Source organism: Enhydra lutris, unplaced genomic scaffold, assembly GCF_002288905.1.
Source record: "Enhydra lutris kenyoni isolate GAN:26980312 unplaced genomic scaffold, ASM228890v2 scaffoldscaffold61, whole genome shotgun sequence".
Taxonomy (NCBI): Eukaryota; Metazoa; Chordata; class Mammalia; order Carnivora; family Mustelidae; genus Enhydra; species Enhydra lutris.
The window spans coordinates 4,050,296-4,057,678 of record NW_019154145.1 but is presented as its reverse complement, the minus strand read 5'-3'; the positions used below and the strand labels follow the sequence as shown (position 1 = coordinate 4,057,678).

At 38.5% G+C, this 7,383-nt stretch overlaps 1 pseudogene; it reads right to left on the bottom strand.

Moving 5' to 3' along the window:
• Positions 1–975: 975 nt before the first annotated feature.
• Positions 976–7,383, bottom strand: part of LOC111158613 — a 79,225-nt pseudogene continuing 72,817 nt past the window's right edge.

The window sequence follows — 7,383 nt, the reverse complement described above, 5'->3', positions numbered from 1 at the left end:
AACCTCCACACTGTTCTCCAGAGGGGCTGCTCCAGTCTGCTTTCCCACCAACAGTGTAAGAGGTTACCCTTTCTCCACATCCACACCAACACCTGATGTTTCTTGTGTTGTTGAGTTTAGTCATTCTGACAGGTGTGAGGTGGTATCTCATTGTGGTTTTGATTTGCCTTTCTCTGATGATGAATGATACTGAGCATTTTTTCATGTATCTGTTAGCCATTGGGGGGATTATTTAATCTTATTTGTGAAGGAATATTCAATATTTTGTCCATTTTATTGGATCATTTATTTTCATATTCCTTTCCTGTTTCCTATTTTCCTATCCATTTTATTTCCTATTTATTTTCCATTCTTATTTTCCTATTACTGAATTGTAAGAATTCTTCATATAATCTGGAGACTGCTCCTATATTTGATGTTTGTATTGCAAATATTTTCTCACTCTGTTCATTCTCTTTTTGACTGTGTGATTTTTCTTAATTCTTAGAGGAAAAAATAGTTTCAATTTTAATAAAGTTCAAGTTATGATTTTTTCTTATAAGATTCAGGGGTGTGTGTGTTGTGTATATGTGTGTTTATCCAAAATCATAAAATTTTTATTCTCTTTTACATATTCTTCCAGATATTTTAGTTTGAGATTTTTAATTAATATATGCAATGCATTCAAAGTTTTTAAATGTGTGATTATGAGTAAAGGGTCTATGTCTAATGTTCTGGTATCATTTGTCAGAATGACTTTCTGCTTTTCATTGAATTGTCTTGGTATCTTTGTCAAAAATAAATTTATCATGTACGTGTAGGTTAACTTCTAAATAGGTGATTCTGAAATGGGGGGCAATTCTGTAGGGCTCTTGGACATCCCCCATTGGATGTATTCTTATTTTATGGTTTCTTGTTCTGTTTTTCTTTAATCTTGGATAAATGGTTAAAGTTATAGATGAACATTAAGAGGGGGCACATGGGTAATCCATACATTTAATGATGTTTGTCTTGATTTTCTGAGAACGTGCTTTCCCTGAGTCTTTGAATCCCCAAATCTGTGTCTTCTAGCTCTTGAAGAAAGGTTCTCTCTTGCTGCATTTTCTTTGACCAGTGTTATTCTAGCTGTTTTCCAGGTGCTGCTGCTTCTCTGAGCTGTTTGATGGCTTGCAGCATCTTGTTTAGGCTGTTGATCTGCTTGTCTGTCTTGGGCTCTCACGAAGTGGTTGAGTGGCAGTCTTTTGTGGTATGCTCTGCGGGGCTGGAGTGGGGCCCATCGGGACTCTTGCCAGTTTTCATGCCCTGCTCTTCAACTTTCTCAGCCTCAAGCTTCCTTTAACTTTGAGGGGCTGTTTTCAGTAGCAGCTTTTCGTTTCCTGGTTGTGATTTTACGCTCAGGAGTGGCTCCTCCTCATGCAGTTTAGAATTGATGATTGGTTTATTTCCTAAAACTGGGCATCTGTAAGCCATTGCAGCTTTACACTCTTCACTGGGTACATCGCTTGGAGCTGCTTGGTAATTCATTGTTTTTGCTGGAAACAGTCCATCCAAAAATGGGTGCCAAGAGACCTGCCACATTTGTGCATTTGATGGCACATACTCGTGCAAGATAGAGCCAGGTTAATGCTGAATCTTGTACCTGATATTAACATGGAACCTGGGAAGACACGTAGCTTGTTAAAAGGCATCCACCATCTGAGCACCAAGGGACACATTTGGAATCAGAAAAAAGTTTGTAGTTCATAATATCCCACCCTTTTTTGTCTCTTCAGCTTTCCAAATTTAGCTAGTACTCATATGTGTCTATGAGGATGGTCAAAGTCTGCATTACGACGGCTGGTTCCAAAGTCGAACACAGAATCACATTTGGCACCATAAAACCATAATTTGAGCTACATCATCAAGAAGCCAGTTTTGGTAACTGTGCTCCAGTGTGTCCTCCGTTTGTTGCTGGGAACTCACGCTGGACAACTGTTGAAACACACCAATTAAAATTGCGCACAGCTCCCTTTGTCAAGAATCTCTGAAAGCCATAAAAACAACATATGTCAGCTTTTAATAAATTTCAATAATTTTTAAATACTCCCTTTATTTCCATAAAATATTTACTAGTTTGGTGTTTGTTTCTTTACTCAAATTATCCATGAAACATTCAATAAAACAACGTTTATGATCTGAATATTGCTGGATCTCCGTAATTCTGAAAGGGCTCTGTGGGTCTTGACAGAAGGTCTTATAAAAGGAATGACAAGATAATTGTTTGATTAGCACATGGGTGGTAACAATTGGAGAAATGGGGTTGACATAGAGAAACCCATTAAAATATCTGGGGTGGTAGGTTGTAGAAGCAAGTGAGTCATAACAGCAGAAGAGAGATCTCATTCACCCTAGAAAACAAGATGGAGACTTTTTCTTTTAAGCTTTCCTATACTCTAAACCAAAAGCTGCTTGTTTTTAAGCCCATCAGGAAGCTCTTGCCTCCCTTACTTGGCTGATAATAAGCCCCAGTCTATCCCAAATCTTTGTACTTACCAGGCTTTTAGAGCAAACGAGAAAATAGTGAAGTTAATATCTCTTAACAGGTTTTTCATCTGTACCAGTTTCATTCTGAGTATGATAAATCCATCCAATACACTCAGTTTTTACACAAAAATGATTTAAAATGGATGATTAGTTGGGCACAGTAATTGAACTTTCCCCTCGGCTACGAGAAAATCATGTCTCCAGTAATAAAGTCTCTTTAAAACAACTGAGTTTCAACACAAAGAGTGACCTCAGAGGGTGAGGGGTTAATTTCTCATTTAATTTCTCCATTTTCTGTCATTTGTACCTACCTTTTGGAGTCTCCCAATCCAGTGTCTTTAATTTCGTTTCCCTTAATGTCTACCCTCTACTACTTTCTCACTGGAAGATGGGCTCGTCCTTTTGGTCTTAATGGGCACATTATTCTTCTTCCAAGTGGGTTAACTTGGCCACATAAATTTTTTGCAGTTAGTGGGCCGTGTACATTTGATTCTAAAATAGGTAGTAGGGGAGTTCTTTACTTTTAAAAGTGTGGGTTCCTGACTCTACGCTTTGATCTTTATAAAGCCATATGGTTTTTCTGACCTTGGATAATGTAAGAGATATTGGGCAATTGAAGACGTGCAAAGGCTGTTGAAAATCTGTTGAGAAATAACAGAACACTATAGGAGAGGATGGAGACCATTGCCCTGACCACCTAAGGTATCTGCATCTCCATTCTTTTGGATGAACCCGGCAAGAGATCAGAATTGCTCTTAACAAAACTAAATACCAAACACAGTGCTTATAAGGCTAAACCCCTCTTCCCACCACTGGAGTTTTCCCCTGGCTGATCAATGGACCACCCATGGGTGGTGGGGGGAGGGGGAGGGTCCAGAGTGGTTGAGGGAATCCCATCCTAAAATCTTCTTTGGATGGATGAAGAGAATTCAGTTCAATAGACGGGGATTTATTGAATTAAAATGGCGAGGTACTCAATTTCAAGGAGCCTCGGAAACCTAATCAAAACTTTTCTTGAGTTTTTATTTAATTCTAAATTTTATTTTACTTTAGTCATAGCTTCTGTAATTTTTAGTGCAGGAAACTGCAAAATAAATTTTTAAAAATTGTGAGGAAGTAGCATTACCCAAGTATCAAGTATAAAAAAATCAGCTTGTTTAGCTCATGTGTGTAGTTCGGCCAAAGCTGCTGAAGGGTGTCCAACTTAGAGCATTTAATGCTTTATTTTTTATTCTATGAATGGATAACAATTCTGTCTTTTCTGTCCAATGGAATTAGATAGAAAATATTTATGTGACTAACTTTTAGTATATTCTATGTACTTCGTCCTGTCCATATTTATGCCCAAATACTACTCCAACAGTTAGGTAGTTTAAAATAAGCCATAATATATTCTTCTGAACAAATTTATATAAATGTTGTATGAATTTGAGAGTGACTTTACTTGTAGGAATATATTATAAGAAATTCCTTCATTTCTAAAATATATAATAAGCTTATAAGATAGAGAAAAAGGTTACTATAAATGCCCTTTCCTATTCATTTAAAATTATTTCTTAAAGCTTCCAAGACAGGTGGAAAGGTCACCCAACACCCAACACCCATGTTAGTGTGTGTTCATTTAGTGACAAATTTTTCATTGCACAGCAAGTGAAATCTTAAAAAAACTGTAGTTCTATGGGTTGCTGGTCTCAAGTCAAAAATAGATGCCACCCAATTTTATGTAAGTTTGCTGCATAACCATTCACCAAAATTGTATCCTTCATTTTTCCTCTATGCCTCCATGAGTTTGGAGAATGAATATATCATTCACATGAATTTTGAGAGTCACCTGGATATCATGACTGGCTGGCACCGTTAGAACACAACAAATTGTGTTATTTCTGTTGCATGATAACCCACATCTTCATGCTTTGCTAAATAAGGGAGATAAGGGGTTGAAGCATTTTGTGATCAGAAGATGGCTATGTAATTTACAAAAATGTTTTAAATACTGTTATGGCCTTTCAGTTCTAAATAACTTAGAGACAATTTGGACTTTGAAACATGTGGTCTAGGAGGGCTCAAGGGATGGTGTCCTTTAAAGGATTCAACATAGTCAACTAATGTCAGTGATCATCCGTGCTAGGGACCCTGCTCTAGGGCTCTCTGTGTGTTTCTAATGAGAACCCCCTTGAGAACATGCACACTGACATTGCTATAAATACATGGTCTCCCACTCTGGTTAGAGGGAAGTTTACTCTATTGTAACCTTCTTTGGTTCTCAGCTGGAACGGGGCTACTAATGGCTTTTAGCGGGGAATGGCTTAGCAGTAAACGGCTGCTCACGGGCTAATGGGTCTGTGAAAGTGTTTTCAGAAAGTGACAGCAGGCGGTGAGTGTAAAGAACCAGATGCTCCAAGAACTCATGAGATAGGCACAACTATCCCTGCCCCAACTATACCTACTCACAAGCCCAGAGGCTTATGAACAGTACATGGGGAGATGATGGGGAGAAATGGTGGGATCTTCCATCAGTTTGGAATATGCCAAGGAATGTCATCTGACTTCTACAGTTTCTGTGTCTCATCTCCAGATCGAATTGTATTAACTGCCAAGCCAACCTTCAGAACCCACCTGTTGGAAAAAAAAAAAAAGCCCTATTATGGACACCCTCAAGCAGCTGATTCATGATCCTGATGATTCAACAAAAGAAACGAGTTCAGTTTTTATCAGATCGTAAGATTCCTTTGAGCTCTGATTTCTGTATACATTCTATATCTCTAAATCCTTTAAACTCAAAAGAATGTCCTTATCAATAAATTAAGTTCAGAGGTTATTTCTTAATATTCCAGCTTCTCTGTACAATAAAGTTAATAGATGACCTTCTTCATTTTTCTTTTCTTTCCCCACTGGAAAAATAATGGCCCATGATTTGTCTTGAACTGCAGATCTGTTCTTTTGGCCTTACGAGGCTGTTTCTGGAAATTTCATTGTAAAAATGAAAACGTCAGGGGTGGAAGACGCAAATTTCTAGTAAGTCACTGGTTCCAAACCGTGAGTTAGATATTCTCATGAATAATGTAAGGGTCAAGCACAGGTCACCCCGAGATGGGTCACTTTGACACAAAGATTATTTTGGATTAGAAGCAATCAAAATCCAGCAGATTTGGGAAAAGCTCTTTATCTCCTGCACAATTGGTTAAAAGAATTTGGTGGAGGACCTCCTCCACGAAGAGACCTATCACCGCAGAAAGCTACGGAGAGGAAGCGAGTATGGTGGATGGGGAGGAACCTAGGGAAGCCTGTTCCATCAAAGTCCTCTCTTTGCCCCATGGTTTCTGAACGGTCCAGCAAACATTTGTTTACCAAATTCTTGTTCTTTTCCATTTTTTCTGTGAATTGCATTCCTTTCCTGTGAAGTCCCAGACCCCCACCCCTTCTCCTTAGTTCAGAATGACATATATGCCTCATTTTGCCTGACTGCTTTTGGAATTTTTCCATGTCTGTGTGAATTCCCTGTACGTATGAAATTAAATTGGATTTTCTCCTGTGAATCTGTCTCATGTCAATTTGATTCTTAGTCCAGCGAGAAGGACCTTGAGGGGTAGGGGGAATTCTTCCTCCCTGACAATAGTCATCCAATATAATATAAAAGAAAGGGGAAAAAAAAAAACACAGTGTGACACAATTGTTCATGGTCTATGTTAGGTATAGCATGGAAAAAGTGGTTTTTAATCACCAGCCATAATTTCTGCTGTTCTGACATGTCAGAATGGGGCAAATTGGCCAGAAATTTTTAATGAACACTGACTTACACAAATCTTTTTCTTTTATCACATATATAAAATATAAGATCTCACTGTAATATGCTAATATTTCTAGAATATTGTTATGAAAGCAGGCCAAATACATTTTGTTGTCATTAAAGTGATAAAACACAAACCTGGTATTCATCATGTTATAATGTCTCTTTTCTAAAAAATGTGGAATCAGGATTAATAGGTTTCGAGCATTGTCTACTGCTCTTCAGTACATTATTCCAAGATGTACCTCCTTCCCAGAAGCTTTCTGTAAAAAGAAAGAAATGTGAAATCTGTAGGTTCTCTTTGTTAGGAGACCATAGAAGTGTCCATTCTATGTTTTTATTAGAGAACAGTGAAAAATGCAGTCTCTTGGTGCCTCATTAAGAAAACTTCAATCAGATGTTATCTTTGTACATGTTTCAAATTAAATAAGGGAATTGTGACTGGTTGGCTCCCACGACTGATCAACGAGATTACCGGTGTTGAATGGGGTCAGGTGTCCCTCCCCAGGCACACAACTTTTACAAGAGTGGTCATCTGGTCTTCTCCTTAGGACTGAGTGAGTTGTGGGCAAATCCCTGCGCCCATCCATTGACTGTGCATGCAGGTTTGTGGGTGGGGGCAAGGAGCAGATCTCCTGAGGCGAAGGGAGAAAGCAGCAGGAATAACACCTAAAAGTTACCACCATTGCCTTGAAGAGGCACCGTTTAACACACTATGGAACTGGCACTTTTTCTCTTGGTATCCTGAAATACCCTTCTCAGAGACACTCCTGTTCAATCGGTGAGGAAGTTTCTCATTCTTGCCAAATCGTGAAACAATGGACCTACAAATCCATTTCACATCTTACATTATTAGTTGTGGATTTAGTGATGGAATCCTGTTGTAATGAACTCTTGATTGGCAAATTGATAAAGGGCATTCTGATGCTGAGATGGGCCCTTTTAGGTCTTTCCCCCATCTGTGCCAAAGAGACTTCTTATCACCTCATTTTCTATGGTTTTTTGCTTCTCATACAGGAGCATTCACTCACCTGTATGACGACTAAACACCAAACACCGTTGTCGTCTTTCAGCCTTAAGATGGTGAAGGAGCA